Source organism: Tasmannia lanceolata, unplaced genomic scaffold (assembly GCF_043159265.1).
Source record: "Tasmannia lanceolata isolate RefF3 unplaced genomic scaffold, GAP_Taslan_0.1 ptg000018l, whole genome shotgun sequence".
NCBI classification, from domain to species: domain Eukaryota; kingdom Viridiplantae; phylum Streptophyta; class Magnoliopsida; order Canellales; family Winteraceae; genus Tasmannia; species Tasmannia lanceolata.
The window spans coordinates 980,433-1,004,564 of record NW_027518695.1 but is presented as its reverse complement, the minus strand read 5'-3'; the positions used below and the strand labels follow the sequence as shown (position 1 = coordinate 1,004,564).

At 36.3% G+C, this 24,132-nt stretch overlaps 2 long non-coding RNA genes across 9 annotated transcripts; both read left to right on the top strand.

The window, feature by feature from the left end:
* The first annotated feature begins 7,322 nt into the window (after positions 1–7,322).
* Positions 7,323–12,728, top strand: LOC143850718 (uncharacterized). Of its 8 annotated transcripts, none has more exons than XR_013236031.1 (7): positions 7,323–7,552; positions 9,478–9,739; positions 9,845–10,787; positions 10,887–10,931; positions 11,200–11,288; positions 12,238–12,261; positions 12,402–12,728. It is a non-coding gene; the product is annotated as an uncharacterized LOC143850718 (long non-coding RNA). The 8 variants fall into 8 exon arrangements; XR_013236033.1 differs by having other exon boundaries at positions 7,342–7,552; positions 10,662–10,787; positions 12,402–12,683; XR_013236034.1 differs by lacking the exon at positions 10,887–10,931.
* A 3,662-nt stretch (positions 12,729–16,390) lies between these two features.
* On the top strand, positions 16,391–17,215 carry LOC143849332 (uncharacterized). Its single transcript, XR_013235646.1, has 2 exons — positions 16,391–16,643; positions 16,917–17,215. It is a non-coding gene; the product is annotated as an uncharacterized LOC143849332 (long non-coding RNA).
* The last annotated feature ends 6,917 nt before the right edge of the window (positions 17,216–24,132 follow it).

The window sequence follows — 24,132 nt, the reverse complement described above, 5'->3', positions numbered from 1 at the left end:
AGTCCTCTAAAATAATGGGCTCGGGATGACTCCTTCATAGCCCTATGTAATGAGAGGGGATTCTAGTATCTAAAGAAAATTAACAGAAATCTATAAGACTGTGTTAGTCTATCAAAGAGAGAAGAAAAGGCTACCAGATAATCGTAAATTCCATTCTATTCTTATAAAAATAAATCAAGTGCTAAGCAAAGAAGAATTTTCAATAAATAAAAAAAATACACAATCTATAGCCATCATAAAATGATAAACAACATTAATTAGTCCAGACCAGCCGCTGGATAGCCTAATAAAGTAAAAGAAAACAATATCAAACACTTCTATGCCCAACCACAAACACCACCCCAATATGGGGATGAAATCAGATGATGCTAAAGTAATCATCTGATATCATATACACATGATAATATTTCTATATCCCACCTTGAAATCAGACAGTACTCATGTCGATAATATCGAATAGAGTAGTCATCTGATCTCCTTCTTCCTATCAAACAATTTATTTAAATAAAAAGGAATGAGCATAATAAGCTTTGAGATAATCTCACCTGAACAATCCATTTATTACCGTCTTCGAACCCTAACTCAAAGCTTAGTATGAAAGAGAAGTATTAAATTTATAAATACTGGACTATAGGCTTAATTTTGGAAATCCTTATCGAAATCTTCTCAAATTTTATTTCAAAGTACTCTTTATTCAGTTTTTTTTTATATATTTATCAAGACAAAGAAAAATGATTTTCTCTTTTTAAAGCCATTGGACAGCAAAATCCTATTCACAGATAAGAAAAAATAAATTACTAAATTGAAATGTACATAATCTAGAACCAAAATATATATGATCAAAAAATTATATAGGACTAAACTATATATTTGAACAATAACTGACATAAAAATTGAACCATATGCAAAACACACACATAAAAGACTGGTCAAGTCTTTTTGAAAAGAAAGAGGGGAGTGCTACTTGGACTGAGCAAATCCTCTAATGATGGGCTTGGGCTAGCGCCTTCATCGCCTTTGCAATGGAGGGAAACTAATATCTGAGGTTGTCTAAAAGATTAAGAAAGTCTCACAAAGGGAAAAAGAAAGGAGGAGACTATAGGACTTGGCAAGTCCCCTAAAGATGGGCTTGGGATGACTCCTTCATCGCCCTTTGGGACACCATGTAAAAGGTCATGATAAGCCATAGTTGTTGATATTATCACGCCAAAGGTATATAAACTAAAAATAAAAACAAAATAACAAGGCAGACTTATCCAATACTTATCAACTCATTTAACCGATTGAAGATTCATCATCCAAGTGGCATTAACTCCATTGAATACATCTAGTACATGTAAATTCATGAACATGATCAAAGTTTCATGTAATCATCTTTCTTAGCTAAGGTTAACAATTTGTGATTTCGACTATCAATCAAGAAAATCTGATTTCCTAATGCATGAACAAGATTAGAACATATTTAGAATGACAGACCATTGGTTCAAGTTATATTCTAAACAATTTCATGTTACATGACAACCAGCTTCAGGTTATATTCAGTTAATTTTAAGTTACAAGACAATCAGTTTCAGGTTTATATTCAGTTAATTTCAGGTTATAAGATAATCAGTTTCAGGTTATAAGAATGGAAATACCAATCAGTTTCAGGTCAAGACCAATCATAAGGATGGAAATACCAATTTAGCTAGTGATAGTGCTAAAACAAGAAACAAAAGTAATCCCTTACATGTACGTTTTTAAAGGCATCAAACCACAAAACAAATTCAAAGAGTTCATCAATAGCAAAATATCATTCAAAACAGGGGTCAATCCAGTACAGGGGCTGAAATTGGGAACGTAAAAATTTCATCAATTGGTTCAGGATGCAAGGAATGATTCAAAACAGGGTCGAAAACAATAACTACAAAAACTTCATCAATTAGTTCAAGATGCAAGGACTGACCCAAAACAGGACTAATTTAAAATAACAATTATTCTTTATAAGATGGACTTAAACTGAAACGAGTAATAACATTACTATGCTTAATGAGTTACTTTGGCTACAACCTGTGCAAATCTCAACATGATATAAATTGAAAGCTAATAAGAGAAGGACATTTACACTCCAAGAGTAAAAATCACATAGGATTCTCAATAAAATCATTTTATGCCACATTTTACTTTAGAAGTTTGCATAGCTTTCATAGCATAGTATATACATACTAATTATCTTCTCTCTCGTACATACTATCTAACGACATTGAAATCAATACAGTACCTAAAGGGATAATCACTTCAAAAAGCAGCTAGATACATATAGCTAAATTGATTTGAACCAGGCCTTTACAATAACAGGTAGGTTTACCTCCCAAGCACTAGGTTTGAGGCATCGAGCTCATAGAAAGAAAAACTCCATAGAATGGGAAACCACTTCCTAAAAAAAATCTGTAGCACTCATATATTGACCAAAATAACAGGCTGTACTAAAAAAATAAGCTCACCTGAATTAATGCAAAGCAATGGTGTTGAACACACACTAGTCTATGAAGTTATATTGAATAAAAATGTCACCAGAGCCATATTTCCTGAATTATTCATAGCTCAAACTACTTAAAAGAAAAGCTTGTACGGTTATCTTTGCTAAGAAAAATGACTTTAATGATATTACAACACCACCGAAGCATCCTATGCCATATGAATATAAACTGTAAATAACACCTTCCAAGGATTAGCTTGTTAAATCTTCTCCCACCTAGGGTGCAATTTTCAGAATATCTCTAAAATAAATGCCTACTTGAAAACTGTTGTCACAAAGAGACTCAAAATTATTTTTTTTACTGATCGTTAAAATAGAAGCAACATAGACAAATTTTACCTCACTGTCAAAATTAAGTTAAAATGACCAAAGCGAAATCATGTCCGTATTATGCCAATGACATGTTCACTAGAAACATGGAATACCTCCTGAGAAATGAAGTGTAAATCAAAATTTTAACATGTACATATTAGAACACAGTGCTTTTATTCAGATATCATACAATTAAAAGCATCATCATTTCTTTTCTTTTTTTTTACATCCTTTGTATCATTTTCTATGTTTTAGAACATTTATCCATTCATTTCATTGATAAAACTAAAAAAAAATAAGTCTAATTCATCCATCCACAGATCCTAAATCCAGCCAATACAAACAGAAACAGCAAAGTATATATTAGAAACAGACAAAATTAGAGAATACCTTTTTGCGAATGAGATGGAAAAAAAAAATCACTCCAAAGATGTATAGCTTCTTCAATCCGAGACCCAGAAATGCAGATCAATGCAAGATGATGTGGATCTGAAGCGAGATTTGTCTTCCTCTTTCATAAATCTGAGCTTCTGGATGAACATATCTACAATTTTGATCGATAGATCCAAAGTTTCGAGGGACAGATCTAATGGAAAACGAGGAGAAAATTAGAGAGATATCTTGACCGGAATTCTACCGGAGCTAGGCCGGAGAAAATGGAATTCCGATCGAAAAATGACCGGAATCTTGCCGGATCTGCCGGAGAAGATGATCGGAAAACACAGAGATCTATTTTTTTTACAGATCTGAGGTTTATAATGAGCAGATCTAAGGCTTTGATAGACAAATCTAAGGATTTTGAGGGACAGGTCGGAGAAGATGAACTCGTCTGAGATGATTAGCCGGAGAAGAAGACCGGAGGAATCAAGAATGACATCTAAAACAAAAGCCAGGGCTTACAGATTTCGTTAAATGATATTTGAAATTGAAAAAAATCTAAGTGCCGCTTGAGTGAAGGGAAAAAGAGAAGAAAAGTAATCGGAGCTTCGCCGGATTCCGACCGGAATCCCGTCGGAGAAGATAACGAAAAAGGTGGGTTTAGGATCTCTCTCTCTCTCTCTGCGGATTTTTCCTCTTTTTTCTTTTTTCCTTAAAAAAAAAAAAACAGAGAAAACCGATATTTATAAGAGAAAAATGAGTGTTGATATTGGCACCCTCAGATTTGATGAGCGCGCGGTTGCGCGGAAATTGATAGGCGCACGATTGAATCGTGTCCTATTCAGAAGTAGCTTGGCACCGTTCCAGGATAATTCACCCCCCTTCTGCGAACTTGTACTACAACTTTGCTCGATCCGTTCGCTAGGCAAACGCGCTCGGATTTCAACGAAATTTTACGGGGAGCTAGATGGGGCCCTAACCTAGCTCAGGGTGAAGTTTGGGACCCTAGCTCAAAGATTTGATAGGTTTTTTTTTTGCACAAAATTTGATGGTTTAGGGCACGGTCAAAATGGGGTGTCTACAGGTAATTACAGATAATGGCACCTTCACCCTGCTTGAATGCCATTGATAATCATCTACAATTTAATTAGTTCTTGATGTCTCATAATACGGACTCACTAATTTTGGAAAGTGTACATAAAAACAGTACGGAGAGTGTACATAAAAACCATTGTGTTCTTAACTGTATGCAAAATTATATGCAACATCACTTGCATTTGTCTTTCACAGCTTCACCACTCCTTTGCAAATAATGAACTATGAAGACTAACTATCAAGTATTCCATCTTAGATAGACTTATTGTATGCACTCCATTTTGTCTGGGCCTGCTAGATTGAAAGATCACAAGCTGGATCTTTCTTGGTAAAATTCAAATTTTTTTCTTTCTATTTTAAGTTTTATATTCTTTTTGGAACTTATTTATTATGGAGAATTATTGTCAAAATGCTACTAATATTATGGTTCACTTCCACTTACAGTGGTCAATCCATTTTAAGATGATTTCTTTCACAACCCTGTTCTTAAGGGATATTAAAACTATATTTTGGTGAATGGTCTTATAAGCATTCCTAAACTCACGTAATTTAGTTTTGTTTGCTAATTCTTCATAAGGGGTTGTCTTTTTCTACAGTAGTTTTGGGCCTCAGAACATGGGATTCATGTCCTATGTTATGAAAAATTTGTTAGATAATGCCAGTTGTTTTTATAGGCTCAAAACTACTCCAGTCACACATTTCATTACTCTCTTTTGACGGATACGGGTAATACATTAACTTTTTAGAATGTTGTTCTATTTTTTTTCTTCCTATTTCTTTATTTTTATTTTTTTCCTATTATTCTCTTTTTTCGTTTTGCTTAGTTGTTTTGACTATTGCCTCAAAACTAATCCAGCCACACATTTCATTATTCTCTTTTGACTGATCCGGGTAATACATCCACTTTTTAGTATTGTTTTCTAATTTTCTTTTCTCTTCCTATTTCATTTTTTTTCCCAATTATCCTCTTCTTTTCGGTTTCGCTTCTTTGAGTTGATTTGACTATTGCCTTCTTATTTGTATTTCTGTTTTCTTATATATTTTCATCAATTACTTTTTCTTTCTCGGCCCATGCAATAAGGTGAGACAAGCTGTATTCCCATTAGAAAATCTGTATTCCCAATATTTACCTCATTTATTTTTCGAATAATTTACTATTCTTTGTGTGCCGTGCATCGCAAGGCGGGTGTTTGCTAGTATATATAATAGGAGGGAGGGGGTTTACTGTTCGCTCTTAGGTGGCACCCGTCCCCTTCTTCCGTCAAATCTACGTGGAATTTTGAGAGAAGAGAAAATGCTGGATGTTTTGAATTTCCTCCAAAATTCTATTAGATTTACACGTCTCCCCCTTAAACAACTAATTGCTTTCTAATTCCTCTATGTGTCTCGCTTTGTCTCTCCCCCTTCTCATGCAAAACAAAAGGTAATAATTATTTTTTGCAGCTTTCAGTAACCTATTAATAAAATATGGCATTTACAATAACAAAATCCAGAAACTCAAAATGTCATAATTCTTTTTTGTCAGCTTTCAATAGTTTTATTCATAACTCAATATGTTATTGGAAATGTTATCCGCACTACTGTATTTTGATGAGGCACTCTCACTTTATTAAAAGTACGGTATGGCCCGCACCATACGATGATCCAAACCGTCTATTAGATGGGCCACAACCTAAATAGGTTGTGTCCCGAAAATCATTTCAATAGGTTGATCCTAACCCCCCGATCTATAGAGGGTTAGGATCAACCCTCTAACATTCAGATCAGAGGGCTAGTATACTATATAGCAGAAGAGAAAAGAAGAGAATTTTTTGAATTTTTTGAAAATTCTATGAGAATTACACATCATTTTTTTTAACAAATGCACCAATTCAACCCACATATTTTCAATCCTACCCCTTCCTTTATGCTTTTTAACAAAGGCACCCATTAAAGCAACATAATTTCAATCTTACCCCTCTCCTTTATGGTTTTTTAATAAAAAATCTATAGGGTGATCTTACCATCCGATTTAAGAGAAATTATGGAAACCTCTATAGATTGGAGGAATAGGATCAGCCTATGGAAATGATTTTTGGGGCACAACCTATTTATGTTGTGTTCCATCACATGGACGGTTTGGATCAACCTATGATGTGGTCTGTACAGTTCTTTGTCGGCCCGTGCATCGCACGGGGTGTTTTACTAGTATATATATATATATATATATATATATATATATATATGAGTAAAGTGTTCCTGCACAGCTACTCAGATTGCTTCAAAAACTCATGTGGCCCCACATTTTTTGGGTGATCCAAAGCATTCATTTGGAAGGCCCTTCTATGAATAGGTGGTGTACCAAAAATGAGCCCTTTAGGATCATCCTAACCCTGCCATTTGTGGACGGAAAAAATGGTCAGAAACAGTGTCAACCCATTTCCCCCTCCACCTTTGATTGGGTTAGGATGATCCTATAGGGCAAATTTTTGGTACACACCCTATCCATGGAAGGGCTTTTCAAATTAATGCTTTGGATCACCCCAAAAATGTGGGCCACATGAGTTTTAAAGCATCTGAGCAGCTGCGCAGGAACACTACTTTCTCTCTCTCTATATATATATATTATAATAAAGAGGAACGCCTATTTTACTGTTCATTGAAGCTTACGTGTCAGCCTCTATTTCGTCCCGCCCGTTTGGTTGCCGGGTTTTTTTCTTTTCCTGGGATTTATGTGTGGGTAAAGGTAGGAGACAAAGGAGGGGACAAGCATTAATTAGAGAAAGATATTATGATGAGTGGAGAGAGAGCGTAGAGAGAAAGAGAGACCACCATTTTCAAGACAAGATTTTGCTGATGCGACCACTAAATATTCTCCCACATAAATCCTAAGAAAAAAAAAACCCAGCAACCAAACGGTAGAGATTTTATGAGATATTTTCTATCTCTCTCTCTCTCCCGATATTTTCGTTTTACCGTATAATACACATAGGTTTTACAAACGCTAATTTCACGGTGTATACTTTTTATGTAACGCTTAAAATAGATCGTGTTAATCCCTAATTTATTTCCATACATATAGCGAATTCACATCCCTCTCTCATTAAATTAAGCAATTAATTCTCCTTTCCAATTCCATTCTTATTCTCTCCAACCTTTCGTTTCTCCACCACTCGACAGTGCCTCTTCTATTCAATATTTATGGACTTGCAGAAATTTCTTTTACAACATTCCTCAAGCTCCTCTTCATCCCATTTTTCCCACCACAAGGTAAAATAAAAAACTTCTTCTTTTCTTTCCTCTTCTCCTCTAGGTTTTGATATTTTTAACCCTTTTTGCGATTTGGCCGAGCTGAATTGTTATTGATGTGAATTGTTAGAGGCCCTTTCTATTTACTTGCAGAAATCTCTTTTACGACAACATCAAAATCTTCAAGCTCCTCTAAAACCCAATTTTTTTCCACCACTAGCTAAAAAAATTACTTCTTTCTTTTTTTTTGGCCCTTCCTGCAGATCAGATTGTTCTGAATTGTTATTGATTTGTTCTAAAGTTCTGAATTTTTTTTGGCCTTTTTTGGGAGGAATATATACTATTTTGATGATATTACAGTTTTTGTCCTTTTCTTTACATAGGATATTCAAGAGCGCTAGATTAAACTGCTAGATTAGGCACGCCTGGCGGGCCTCCATTTATAAGGATGAAGGAAAGAGGGCCGCTGGTCTAATTTAGGTTTGATTTTGAGGAGGTTGTTTATTGGAGCCTGATGGGATTTTTATCGTATGATTCTGCAATATTGTATAATTTTACAATACAAACTTCGGAACTCAGTGTAATGGTATTTATTTTTCTACTGTAGCCCTTTTTTGGTTTTAATAATCAACTTTTCTTATCTATAATTTTAGTACCCATTCTTAGCTGAGTGTAGGTTGAATCCTAAACTTCTTTACAAATACTTATGCTCTCACTCTACGGAATTTTATTTTTATTTTTTTATATTTTTAGGCGTGATGCGTCTTCTCCATCCATTCATGATCTGCTTCTAATTTTTATGATTTTATTCATTTCAGTTCATTTTCTTATTCTTATTTAAGATTCGAAAATCACCGAAATCATGTAACATGTGTTCTATGTAGGGAGATGAGAATTTAAGAATCCAAATCACTCCAATCATGGAACAATTTGTGACTTATTTATCTGCTCTTTTTTGTTTCTTTTTTGTCCTCTCTATTTTTTTTCATTGAAGAGTCTCACTAAATACTCAAAACTCCCCTTCCTCTTCTTACGGGACCTACCCACTGCAACACTCCCTCTCACCCAAGCCTCTTTCAACTGCGACCATGGATTGAAAACCACCAGCACTGCCTCCGTGATATCATTTCCATGGTTCATATCTCATCCATTAAGCAAATTTCTTGCTTTTATGCTCTGCTATTCCGTCTCTATTCCAAATGACTAAGGATGAGATGTGAGAGTTTGTTGTTGTGTGAAAATGGTCTTTGGACTATAGAGTAGTAAGTAATTTTTTCCTTAAATCTCTGGTTTGATTTTGAAACTCTCTAGCCATTATATATTACAAAAATGCTCACTACAAGTGCTTTGTATACGTATAACATCTGCTTAATTTAATATTTCATGTTTTTGGATAACACTTTGTGATTATTACAATATATTCCTGTAGGGAATACACACACATCAAACACCTTCATCTCTAAAACATGGAGTTGACATACTATGCACAAAACATCCTTACTGATATTCAAGTTTATAACCCTGCTCATACTTATATCTAGAGCACTGCATGTGCGAATCTTTGTTGTTATATTTAGCAAATGTGTGCACTAAAAAAGATTTTCTCAGGTCTTCCGAAGCTTCAATAGGCATTGATACTCTAACTTCGATACATAAGCAGGTTCATGTGCTCCATGATATCGCTGACACAATTAGTTCATTCATAAGAAAAGTTATTGATCAGTTGTTACCCATTAACTTTAGATGTTGTTTACTTGAGACTATTCTTTACCCATTCACAATTAGTATTGTTGTTTACCATAGTTATTTTTTTTCAATGTTTGATTTTTACAGGCAGTGAGGTTGTATTTTGTAATGAATTGTTTTGACAGGAAGAGAGGTTATAAGGGTTAGAATTGTTGCTGTTGTTTAGTTTCGCTTTAAATTGTGTTTCCTGGATATTGCAGTGATGGAAGTTGGGTTGCAGACCAAATCCATGTTGATTAAGAAGCATAAAATCCGGACTCGATGGTGGTGGAAATAGCTCAAGACCAGTAAGATAAGGATATCACAGAGTTTGAGTGGGTGTAATATTTTTTTTCCTATTCATCAGGGATTTAGTATTAGTTGTTCACAGAATTTGGAGCTGCTTTTTACATATCCACAGGACCGACCGGCGGTGTTTTCTCTAGGGTTTTGTCTTTTTGGAAAACTTCTTCATCTTACTAGGTGAGTAGCCTTTAGATTATTCTAATACAAATAAAATCCTTTCCTTTGGATTCCCCTTCATATATTAAGGGTTCATGTCTTAACTGCCCTTCTTTTATATTCCAGATATGTAGACGAATATTAAGCATTGAAGGATTTGATTTGACATGGTGATATATAGACGGATGAATACAATATCTTCACCAGAATGCTGGCATCCTTCCGTTTTAAAATAGAAATTTTCAGATTTATATCAAAATTCATAATGTTATGTTATTGATACATTGAAAATATGTTTTAATACATCTTATTATTATTATTATTGTTATTCATATTCATTTTTTTCTTTCTAAATTGTATTAATTCATTTTTTATAATTACTTACATTTTATTTATCTCCCGTGCATTGCACGGGTTTCTTACTAGTATATAAGTAAAGCTGAATGTGGGAAGCTGAGGTTGTGCCACGTGTCACACCCACAGCTTCCCAAAATTAAATACCGAATTAATTACTAATTTATCTATATCTATCTATTCTTATAATATAAAGCTGAATGTTGGAATTCCAAACGTCTCTCAAGTCTCAACCGTGAAATAAAATACAATGTTTAGAGTCCACCATGCTCTACTATTTATATTTTTTCTTAACGTAAATTGGGATTAGTAATCACAATCAGGTTTCAGCTGTCGTAATTAAATTGTTAGGAGTGCATAAGAAGGGGGTTTGATTGGAGTGAGAATTCTTTATCCAGTTACCTTTTTTACATCTTTTGAATAACGTAAGTGACTGTATTTCCTTCAATAATCGTGAAAATGTAGGCTTGGACAATGCTTCTTTTTGACACCTTCTTTACATCTTATTGACATTTTTTTAATGCAGTTACACTGTTGACATATTTGACCACTTAGTGTATTTCAAATCAGGACTCAATCTATTTAGCAGTGTGATTGTAATTGGTTGATCCTCCGGCAGAAAAGAAGGTAGTTGGGCGCTGAAGCCTAAGGTGACCAAGTGCAGATTTTCAAGAAAATTTTCGTCCGCTTCCTCGCCATCCTACAGCTGCAAATTGTACGAGTCGTCTTGGGATCACACGTAGTCTCTTATTGTTTTTTGTCTTATTTCAAGGCTTTGGAAACTACTCTTAATCTCCTAAAATCAAATTTATAGGCTGAGGTTCAGATTCAGTTTTATAGGCTTGGTGATACTATTGGCGTAAGTGATTTAAAATTTTTTTAGCTTTCAATTTATTTACTGCTTTATGGCATTAATTGTTGTTGTTTGAAGTTTTTATTTATGAATTGATCCCATAATGCACTGTGGTTACAGTTATTGTCATCAAAACAATATTAAAAATGGAAATGTTACATGGTTTAGAACCAATATGAGTGTGCGAATGCATCATTTCAGTTCTTTAGATTTTTATTCCTTCTGGCATGCATTTCTAATACGTTTCTCTTTTTGGTTCGTATGCCTGCCACAGGAGAGGCACTTAAACTTTCTTGGAAAAACATCATCTTCTTCAAACCCAACTGATGAGAATGAAAAGAGACTCAAGAGACGAAATATAAGGTGGGTCTAATGGAAATGGCAGTTCCCATTTAAATGCTAACTAAATAGCCTTGAAAAATTCAACCATCGAGTCAAATCCATCTTTCAAGTCTGAAACTGTTATCAATATTTAATCACCATTTGAATCATCCAAAATTCTAAGAAAAACTACCCATATTTCACTATTTCAATAAATACTCTTTACTCGAAAGAGCTTTTAAATAGGGGAGTGATAAATCGACTCCCCAAATTGATAAATCGACTCCCCATGTGTCTTTCTCTCTCCTCTAGGTTAGAGAGAGAAAGAGGAGAGAGATAGACACATGGGGAGTCGATTTATCCATTTGGGGAGTCGATTTATCACTACCCTTTAAATATTGTAAATTTGAGTCTCTTTTTTGGCTTGCAAGAATACTGTCACGGGGATTAGAATACAGCTTTAGACGAACATTAGCAAAGTCGAATGGGTGTATCAACTCATCTAAATTAGTAGAATTCCATATTTTGATAGGTAGTCCGGCATCTTTAATTGTATCAAGTGCTTCCTTATTCTATTTTTGTTGGAGTGTGATGCACATCATCATTTTATAATATATATATATATATATATATATATATATATATATATATATATATATATATATATATATATATTTTTTGAAAGGTAACAAAGATTTATTGATATGAATAAAATACAATCAGGGGACAAGATGTCCCAGAAATAAAACGATTACACTCTCTCAGTGAAGGAAATAACACGAGTTACAGGGACGTCAACACCCTCCTTGGCTAAAATATCAGCCATTCCATTCATTGTATAATTTGTTAAATAAGAAATGTAAAGAGGCAAGTTGGGTAAAATGTAAGTTCCTTCAACTCAAGCACCTATTACTAAAATCAACATTGTGCTTTTTGAGTTTTAAACTTTTCTTCCTCTACTGATTATTTTCCTTTTTGTTTGATTTTGCAGATATGGTCAGTTCTTATTCAAAAGGCAAACTGCAAGCTTAACCTTCTTTACATTAACTAACCAGCTTAGTGTCCAAGTTCCAATATGATTTGGCTTCTTTTTTATGTTATGATTTATTATACCAAAGTCATTAATTAGTATTGTTTGATTTGTGTTCTTTGCAGATGGTGTCAGTTCTTATTTAAAAGGCAACCATGTTTTACATTAACTAAGCAACTTAATGTTAGAGCTCCAGTATGACTTACACCAAAGTCATTAATCAATAGCTGTAAATGAAGAGCCAGGTCAGTTGGACTAAAAAATTCGCAGCAGGAGCATCAATCATTGTAAGAATTGAATATGTGTAAACCCATATGCCCTTTTGTAATTGATCGTGAAGAATACCTACTTGCGGTCACTAGGAATTCTGCTACAACTTTCTCTCTCTATCCATTGGTATTTGTTTATTGTTGGTTGCAAAATGTGAAAGTAGAGGGTTGAAAGCTTCTTTATTCCTTTTTTCCCCACTGTGTTCTTGGTTGCTTGCTTTCTGTTTTGGTGTGCACTCTTTTTGGTTTTTCTCTAATATATGACTGCATTATTAGTTTGGTGTCACATGGGTATATTTGTTTTATCGTAGATGGAATTAGTTTCTGATTTGCTTTCTGTTTTGGTGTGCACTCTTTTTGGTTTTTCTCTAATATATGAGTACATTATTAGTTTGGTGTGACATGGGTTTATATTTGTTTTGTCCTAGATGGAATTAGTTTCTGATTTCCCATATGGGATTTTGGTTTTTGTTCTTATGTGCTTTCTTTCTTACAAAAAATTTAGATTTTTCTTAGATATAAGTGTATATGAAGGGCATGTTCGGCAACATTTCTCATTCTCGCCTAGAGAATCGGGCAGAAACAGAGCAGAAATTTTGGAAACCGACCTTTGCGGGTCACCCGAACAAGATTTTTGAGATTTTTTTGGCTTTCGTCATTCTCCACCCCTAAAAAGGGGGGAAATCCCGTAAAATAATAGTTGCCGAACACGCCCGAAGGTGTGGTTTGCATTTTTTTGGTTTGGTTATTTGTAGGTTCTTAGTTCCATCAATCCATCCTTAGATTGCCCGTTGAAAATCGTTTATCACATCCGGCATCGAGCTACACCATGTTTCTTCTTCAAAATGATAATCTACTAAGCAGTTTATTGATTCTAAGGATTTTTTTTTCATTCTATTTTTCCCTCTTTTGACATACTGTTTAATTTTAAAACAGTTTAAAAGCTTCTTTTTTTCTTGCCCCGTGCATCGCACGGGTCTGCAACTAGTATATATATATATATATATATATATATATATATATATGAGGAAACTTAAGCTCACCAAACTTATGGTGAGCTAGCTTGCCCAATCACATGGGGGCCCACTTTGTTAGGATGATCCAAAGCATTCATTTGAAAGTCCCTTACATAGATGGGGGGTGTACCAAAAATCAGCTCCATAGGATCATCCTAACCCCTCCATTTGTGGAGGACAAAAATGGACAGACACAAATCTGCCCCATTTTTGTCCTCCACAAATGGAGGGGTTAGGATGATCCTATGGAGCTGATTTTTGGTACATCCCCTATCTATGATAAGGCCTTGCAAATGAATGGTTTGGATCACTCCCCAAAATGTGGGACCCATGTGATTGGGTAAGCTAGCTCACCATAACTTATGGTGAGCTTAACAGTTTCCTATATATACATATGAGAAAACGGTTCCTACACATATGTGTAGAGAGTTCTCTACACACTAGCTTAAAATACAGTGGGGGCCCACATTGTTTGGGTGATCCAAGCCATCCATTTTAAAGGCCCTCACATAGATAGGGTGTCTACAAAAAATCAGATCCATAGGATCATCCCAACCCTACGATTTGTGGAGGTAAAATGAATGTCTTTAAACCTTCACAAATTAGTCGATTTTTTGCCTCCACAGTTCGAATGGTTAGGATGATCCTATGGATCTGATTTTTTGTGGACACCCTATCTATGTGAGGGCCTTAAAAATGAATGGTTTGGATCACCCAAATAATGTGTTTCCCCACTGTATTTTAAGCTAGTGTGTAGATAAGTTATCTACACATATGTGTAGGAACCGTTCTCTCTCTATATATATATATATATATATATATATATATATATATAGAGAGAGAGAGAGAGAGAGAGAGAGAGAGAGAGGTATATGATTATACGCTCGACCGTACCTAAAGTTAGGTACGGTAGAGTGCCAAATCACATGGGTCCCACATTTTTGGTGGGCATCTAAACCATTCATTTGCAAGGCCCCATCATAGATAGGGTGCATACCAAAAATCAGCTCCATAGGATCATCCTAACCCATCCATTTGTGGAGGCCAAAATGGACAGACAGTGTTTGTCCACAAATCTGCCCATTTTGGCCTCCAGTTTTGGAGGGGTTAGGATGATTCAATGGTGTTGATTTTTGGTATGCACCTTATCTATGATGGGGCCTTGCAAATGAATGGTTTAGATGCCCACCAAAAATGGGGGACCCATGTGATTTGGCACTCTACCGTACCTAAAGTTAGGTACGGTCGAGCGTACAATCATATATCTCATATATATATATATATATATATATATATATATATATATATGTGAGGAAAATGATTGTACGCTCGAGTGTACCTAACCTTAGGTACGCTCGAGTGCCAAATCACATGGGTCCCACATTTTTTTTTGATCATCTAAACCATTCATTTGCAAAGCCCCATCATAGATAGGGTGTGTACCAAAAATCAGCACCATTGAATCATCCTAACCCCTCCAAAACTGGAGGGCAAAATGGGCAGATTTGTGGACAAACAATGTCTGTCCATTTTGACCTCCACAAATGGATGGGTTGGGATGATCCTATGGAGCTGATATTTGGTATGCACCTTATCTATGATGGGGCCTTGCAAATGAATGGTTTAGATGACCAAAAAAATTTGGGACCCATGTGATTTGGCACTCGAGCGTACAATCCTTTTCCTCTCTCTCTATATATATATATAAAGTGGAATCCTCTAAGCGTGTCCGCCAATCTAGAACCTGTATATTACAAAGGTTTCTAAAAACGCAATTAACGCGCAATAAAAGGAATATTTGGCTATTTATTCCAGAAGCCTTTATTATTGGCATTTCCAAAATGACGCCAATTTATTTGCCTTTATTGGCAAACATTTCGACAAAAACACGTTCCAGATTCCTGTTTTATTAAATCTCTCCTCTCCACGTTTCCATTAAATTACAAAGGCAGTGATGCCCCTTTAATTTAGCATGTAAATCTTCCAAAAAGCTCTCTGTATCTTTTCACCTCCACCTTACCTATAATTAGGCAGTAACATCCCTTTAATTTTGCAGATTAATCCTCCAAAAATCTCTCTCTCAATCATATCATATCATATAAATTCTCATATTGAGAAATTATATGATGGCCGACCGTCAAACAAACAAGGGTAAAGAGAGAAAATATCAACCCCCTTGATATTTTATCAAGGGGAAAGGAAAAAAAGGGGGTCTGACCTGAATCAAAAATCAAGGGAGAGAGTTTTTTTTTTCTCTCTGCCCTTGTTTGTTTGACGGTCGGCCACCATATAAATTCTCATAATATGGAGGAAGACTGTTCACCGCTGATGTGGCATCCCTCTCCTTCCCCCCTCAGATCTACATGGCAATAAAATTCCACCGTGGCATTGAGAATTAAAATTTTCAAAAAAAACCAAATTCTACTTAATACTCTTCCCAATTTATAACTCTTGTCGTTTAGTATTTCCATTACAATTAATCATACGTTTTCATCTTGGCCTTAATCACACATTTCAAAAAGTTATTTATGGATAAAATTTTGTTTCCGTTTTTTTCTTTCCATCAAATGCCAAGATTTCCGTTTTGTGCAAGTTGACCTATTCCCATTACAGCCGTTAATCACACATGCCAAAACCAAAAGAAATCAATTTTTTTTTCAATTTATAACTCTTCCCGTTTACTGTTTCCGAACCTGCAATTTTGCATCGAATAAAATGGAAATGATCTAAGACCCCATGTGTGTAAACAAGGACGATTTCTCTCCTCTCTGCGCCATGTCCTCTGATGGAGATGATCATCGGCCCCACCTGTTTTTTTTTTTTTTTTTTTTTTTTTTTTTCATTTCCAAGGTATTCCCTCTCTCTCTCTCTCTCATTTAAGTGAAAGTCTTTTTGTTTGGGATTTACAGTTCTGGATGTTTCCTGCAATGGATTAGATCCATTTTTTTATTTGGTTTTGGGTTTGGATTTTACTTCTAACTCATTTCCTTTTTAATTTCGAGTAATTCACGAGAAATATGATGCCCACTACCAAAAGTCCGTTGATACTGGAAGGTCCTCAGCGACTTTTCAATCGATTGAGGTTTTCTCCCTTTTTCTGCAACTTAGATATTTTTCATTTCCATGGATTTTACTCTCTCTCTCTCTCTCTTTTATATATATATATATATATATATATATATATATATATATATATATATATATATATAGGGATCCAGATAATTTTTTCTATTTAAGGTACAAAAGGCAAAGGCAAGGCTATTTTTTCTTTCCCCTTTACGCTCATATAACAACATGTTTTCTATCCTATTTCTCCTAATTTTCCCTTTGGATGATTTTTTTCATATCTTTTCAGGGTAGATATCGCCTTTGCAGAAGACCAATTCCCTTTCTTAGTCAAAGAGATTCAATCCATCTGAACAATTTGTGCCAAGTGGTTGGCTGCAGCAGCCGGGACAACCTTGGTCTGACTACGGGAGGTCGTTAGCAAAGGGAAAAAAAAAAAACTAATGGCGTCCAGAAAAGCACGAGAAAAGCATGGTGGAAATGGGGATTTTCTTTGTTGATTTTTTCCCTCCACAATTGTCCTTCAATCAGTGAAAATTTATTACAGTATAAACAAGCAACGGAGAAACAAAGATCTAGCTCTAAAAATTATGAATCTTTTTTATATGTTTTTGATAATTTTTTAGTGTGGGAAGATGTTTTTACTCTTATATTTTCATGAGTGAGCTTTGGGATCACTTATTTTTAAAGAGTGAGTTTTGTTCAACTTAGGCCATGTTTTGATTGATTTTGTTAAGTATAAAAGATAAATAACACATTTCTCCAACAGCTTAAGTTTTTGGAGAAGTTGGTAAGTTAACATGGTATAGAGCCAAAATCTTGAGTTCAAACCTCCTAGGATAGCAAAAATCCACATGCGATGGTCAATCCAAAGTGGGACCACATGTGCCACGTGTTTGCCAAGTGGGCCACACGTGCGGGGGAGTGTTAAGTATAAAAGATATATAACGCCTTTCTCCAACAGCTTAAGCTTTTGGAGAAGTTAGTAAGTTAACAGATTTGTTGAAAATTTTGGCAAATAAAAGGCTCTCGATTATTTTTTTTATGTTGTAATTTTCAATTAGTTTTTTTTATATACTAACCAGTTTGATACTTCAGTTTCTTATAATTTTATGTTCGAATTTTAATTGTTTTTTTTAGATTTTTGTTGATATATAATCATGATGAAAAGTGCTACATGGATGTGATAGATGTAGAAAATTCTGCTCTCTCTCTCTCTCTAACTACTGTTCAATGTTCTGTATGAGATTATTGACTATTGCATACGCTTAAAGTTGGATTGTTTGTATTTTTGTACTTACTCCAATAGTTGCTGCTGCTGCTAAGTTAGCTATTCTATTTAAGGCCTCTATTGTCATTTCTCTCTCTGAAGATAGTATATTGTTTTTAGTTTCTGTTTTATTGGCTGATCCTTACATGAGGAGAAGCCCTTCCATTTATCTCTCTTGGAATTTATAAACGGTTTTGTGAAAACTTGCTTTACTGATGTGCATCCGAAGATCCTAAGGCTTTAAGAACGTTTGAAGAACAAAGCAGCCTCCAAGAGAGGAAATGGAGTAGTGTGCTTGTAGTGACTGAGGGCATGCATATTTTTGTACATAAACTGTAGTGTGGCATGTTGTGTAGTTTTTGTACATATGAGTGGCATTTGTAGTAAGGAGTACATGTAAGGGGGAAGAGGGAGACCGTCTCACTTGGCAAATTGTCGTGGCTTGCACATGGGGAGCCATTCATGCAGCCAATTGTAAGGTGCCATGTGGCAACCAATAGCTGTCAACCAGCTGGCATCCAGATGGCAAGGGGCTCCAAACCTCTTCAATCATCACCTATAAATAGTGCTATATGCATGTATTTTCACTTTTACTGTCGTTAGATGTTTACACCTAACCTGAATCTTCAGTAAAACTACAATTACTCGATCAAATTCCAGCTGAAACAGACCTCTAGAACCAAAACTCGTCACTGTTAGGACTCGATCCTTGCTAATTGAATTTCATTTCTCTTGATCCACATCATTTACCTATATTGGAATGACTTACCTCCCTACTCTTTCTAAACCTCTATTTACATGGGCACCACTTCATTGTAATACAATGAGGCGAACCCATTGTTACATAATGTGGCCAACCTTTTATCGATCCTAAACATCCCTATAAGACACTGGTGGATCTCTAGCAGCTCAACAACCATCATAATTAACATCTTAGCATGGAAAGTGAAGTCTACTACCACTTATGTTCTCCGTCAACTTCTGGGTGTTTTATGTGAAAAAAGTGTTTTCCTATTGCACATAGGCTTTGATCTGCCCATCTGATATATATATATATATATATATATATATTTTGAAATGGTAAGTCAACTATTAAAACAGGGAAGACCTAGAAAGACTCCCAAAAGGATTACAAGGAAATAAAGAAAATAAAAATACAATAACCTCAAGGAGAAAAAAAATCAAAGCTCTCTAACTATAATCTCTCAACCCCGAATCTAGCCAAAGAATCCGCCTCACAATTTGCAGATCTGCGAACATGGTTAAAAACAATGGATGAGCCCTCTACAAGATCAAAGATTTCATCAAAAAATGACCAAAATCTCCAAGGAGGAGCCGCGGTACCACGGAGCAACCTAACCACATTTAATGAATCCCCCTCCACTATAGTAGAGTCGATATGGTCTCTTGCAATTCTTTTAATACCCTGATGTACCGCTCTGACTTCCGCTTCATTTGAGTCACACACTCCCAACGGCCCCGAATAAGCCCACAAGGTAGCCCCACTGGAATCCCAATAGATACCACTAATACCCGCCGGACCAAGATTGCCCAAGCTCGAACCATCAAAATTAAGTTTCATCAATCCAATGGGTGGAGCTCCCACTCTTGAACCACCTGTGATCGGTATTCTCCACTAAAACACACCACCCTCCAACCCTCCCATAAGTCATAAGCAGAGACAAAGCGGAACAGAAGCAAGCATTTCGCCCAAGAAATGGTAAGAGCAATGATATTTATGTATAACCGGTAAGGCGATCTATTGGACCCCTCAAAAATCCTTGCATTTCGCTCCTTCCAAAGGATCCACACTGTAGCAAGGAGACAAATCTTCCACAACATCTTACCCTTTTTCTTCCATGGCACGGACTCCCAACACAGAAAGACATCCGAAATAGAGAAAGGAAACACCCAACAAATCCCAAATCTCCCCAAAATGTACCTCCATACTTCTCTAGCAACTTTGCAGTGGATAAAGAGATGGCAAGCCAATTCTCCATCTTCCAAACATAGGGAGCAATGATCCACCAAAAACATACCCCTCTTCCGAAGAAAGTTAATTGTTTGGATCCTATCCCTACACGCCGCCCACCCAAAAAGGCATACCTTAGGAGGACAAGGAAACTTCCGCACCATGACGAAGATAGAGGGCGCACCACACGGAACAAGATGGGAATAAAAAGATTTAACGGAAAAGAAGCCAGATGGGTCCCAACTCCAAATCCTTTTATCCGACCCAGACAGTTTGATATAACAAGATTCAAGCAATTCTATAAAACGAGCTAAAGCTTCCAATTCTCTATCAAAGAAATTCCTTCTGAAAGCCGGCATCCACATCACCCCTCCCTCCACTCGAACAAAACTATCACTAACCATAGCTTCCTTTGAAGCAGCAACAACAAACAACTCCGGGAATACCTTCATAAGAGGCTCAGCCGAGCACCAAGCGTCATGCCAAAATCTAATTCGATCACCCGAATAGACTTTAAACCGGATGCCCTTGCTGAAATCATGATATATTGTCAAAATATCTCTCCACACAGTCACCCCCTTCAAGTTGTAAAGATTGTCTGACTCCCAATTTCCAGGTTTTGCTCCATACTTACTACTCACCACTTTCACCCAAAATTGACCTTGCTCCACTCCAAACCTCCACAGCCACTTGCCTAATAAGGCATGATTAAATTCACGAATTCTTCTTATCCCAAGACCTCCATTTTTAAAAGGTAAGCAAACCTTCTCCCACTTCACAAGCGGAATACCCTTGTTATCACATGAACCCCCCCCCCCCCCATAAAAATCTATGTTGAATCTGCTCAATTCTTAAAACCACACTGATTGGGCATTTAAAGAGAGATAAGAAATATATAGGAATGTTAGCCAACACGGCCTTTACCAAAACCAATCTCCCCCCTCTGGATATAAGGTTCATTTTCCACATTTCAAGCCTTCTTTCAATTCTCTCCACAATAGGATCCCACAAATGCTTCTTAGGTCTTCCCACACCCAACGGTAAACCCAAATACGAGGACGGGAGAAATTTCAACTTATACCCCGCCATCTTAGCAAGCCTGATGGCCCTCTCACTCGGAATATTGATCGCAAACATACATGATTTCTCGAAATCAACCCTCTGGCCAGTTATCAACTCATAGCATCGAATAGTCACTTTCAAATTTAAAATGTACAAATCATTCGGACAACAAAATAATAGAGTCTCATCTGCAAACTCCAAATGAGACACTTCCATCCTGTCCCACCCAACAACAAAACCCCGAAATAACTCCTTGCCGCTTCCAATAGCCATCAATCTACTCAAGGTCTCAGCTACAATAACAAATAGAAAAGGAGAAAGAGGATCCTCCTGCCTCAACCCTCTAGAAGATTTAAAAAACGCTTGAGGAGAGCCATTGACCATAATCGAAAACCATGCAGATTCAACACATCTTCTAATCCACCCCCTCCACCGGTCTCCAAACCCCATACGCCCCAACAAATAGTCCAAGGAGACTTGCTAATAATAAGAAGGTGGATGCCATGGATAAAATTTTAAATGTGTTTAAACAAGTGCAAATTAACATTCGTTTATTAGATGCGATTTCTCAGGTTTCTACTTATGCCAAAGTGTTGAAAGATTTGTGCACACAAAAGCGCACAACTAATGCGCCCAAGAAAGCTTTCTTGGCCGCAAATATAAGTTCCATCTTGTCTTAACAAATGGTGGCTAAGTATAAGGACCCAGGATGTCCTACTATTTCTTGCACTATTGGTAACACAAATATTGAACATGCTCTTTTGGATTTGGGTGCAAGTGTAAATCTCTTGCCTTTTTCTGTATTTAAGCAACTAGGATTAGGAGACCTCAAACCAACCACCATGACTCTTCAATTGGCGGATAAATCAATTAAAACACCCAAAGTGATGGTTGAGGATGTGTTAGTTAAAGTAGGTGATTTTTTATTTTCCGTAGATTTTGTTGTGTTAGATACCGAGCCTGTTGCTAATATCAAAGATCAAATTCCTATCATCCTTGGTAGGCCGTTCCTTGCCACTAGCAACGCTCTAATTAATTGTAGAAATAGATTAATGAAATTGTCTTTTGGAAACACAGCGGTTGATTTTAATGTCTTTAGATTGGGTAAGCAACCAAATTTTCATGAAGAAATCAATATGTTGCATTCCTTTCCTGACGATATTGTTTCTAATTTTGAAATTGATTTTGATGCAGGATTCCAAGAATGCTTGGACGAACTAGGAAATTATGGAGATGATTTCTTTTCCAAAGCTTTTGCCATCCAAAACGTGGAGCCTGTTGGACCACTCGCAACATCTCTTCCAAAGACATCAATCGAAGAAGCGCCACAGTTGAAGTTGAAGCCCTTGCCTTCTCATTTACGTTATGCATTTTTTGGTGATAATTGTACTTTGCCTGTAATAATTGTTGCGGACCTAACCTCCCCTCAAGAGGAGGAACTCATTAAATTGCTAAAAGCCATAGGTTGGACAATGGCCGACATCAAAGGAATTAGCCCTTCGATTGTGCAACATCACATCCATCTCGTTGAGGGTGCCAAACCTTCAAGGGAACATCAAAGAATGGCTAATCCTGTGATGAAGGAAGCCATCCAAAAAGAGATTTTAAAATGGTTAGATAACGGGATCATTTATCCCATCTCATATAGCCAATGGGTGAGTCCCGTCCAAGTAGTGCCTAAGAAGTCGGGAGTCACGGTTATACAATCTGCCACCAATGAGCTTATTCCTACTTGTATTCAAACGGGTTGGCGGGTTTGTATTGACTACTGAAAACTTAATACCGCTGCTTGGAAGGATCACCTTCCTTTGCCTTTTATTGATCAAATGTTAGAAAGGTTAGCAGGTCATGAGTAGTATTGTTTTCTTGATGGATATTCCGGTTACAACCAAATTCCCATAGCTCATGAAGATCAAAAGAAAATAACATTCACATGCCCCTTTGGAACGTTTGCTTATAGACGCATGCCTTTTGGGTTATGCAATGCACCAGCAACTTTCCAAAGATGCATGATGAGTATCTTTTATGACATGGTGGAGACCTTCTTAGAGGTTTTTATGGATGATTTTTCTATTCATGGCTCCACCTATGCCGAATGTTTACATCACTTAAAATTGGTCTTAGAAAGGAGTAGAGAAAAGAACCTTGTCCTCAATTGGGAAAAGTGTCATTTTATGGTAAAAGAGGGCATAGTTTTAGGTCATGTGATTTCTAAAGAGGGAATTAAGGTTGATTAAGCCAAGGTGGATCTCATTGTCCATCTTCCACCGCCCAAAAGTGTGAAGGATATTCGATCATTTTTGGGCCATGCGGGCTTTTACCGGCATTTTATACAAGAGTTTTCTAAAATTGCTAGGCCTCTAACCAACTTGTTAGCAAAAGATCAAAATTTTGAGTTTTCCAAAGAATGCTTCGATTCTTTTGAGTGTTTGAAAAAAGAGCTAACTACGGCTCCCATCATTCAAGCACCTAATTGGACCGAACCGTTTGAAATTATGTGTGATGCTTCCGACTTTGCAATAGGAGCCGTGTTGGGTCAAAGATTCAATAAATTACTGCAAGTAATCTATTATGCAAGTAGGACTTTAAATGATGCACAACTCAACTACACCACTACCGAGAAAGAATTTCTAGCAGTTGTGTTTGCATTAGAGAAGTTTCGGTCCTACTTGATTGGATCGCATGTGATAATTTATACCGACCATTCGGCAATCAAGTATCTTGTTGGAAAGAAGGATGCTAAAGCTCGCCTCATTCGGTGGGTTTTACTTCTTCAAGAGTTTGATTTGAAGATTAGAGATAAAAAGGGTACGGAAAACTTGGTTGCCGATCACTTGTCTAGACTTCCTAATGCAAAGAATGACAAAGGTCCAATTAATGAAAACTTCCCTGATGAGCAATTATTTGCTATTTCTAGTGAGCCATGGTATGCGGATATTGTAAATTACTTGGTTACATGTGCTACACCGGATCATTGGTCCAACCAAGACAAATACCGATTTCACTCACAGGTAAAGTATTGCTTTTGGGATGATCCCTATTCGTTCAAAACTTGTTCGGATCAGATTGTCCGACGATGTGTGCCCGATCATGAGCACCAATCGATTCTATCTTTTTGCCATGATCAAGCCTGTGGTGGCCACTTTAGTGCAAAGAAAACGGCGCACAAAGTTTTACAATGTGGTTTATATTGGCCAAGTA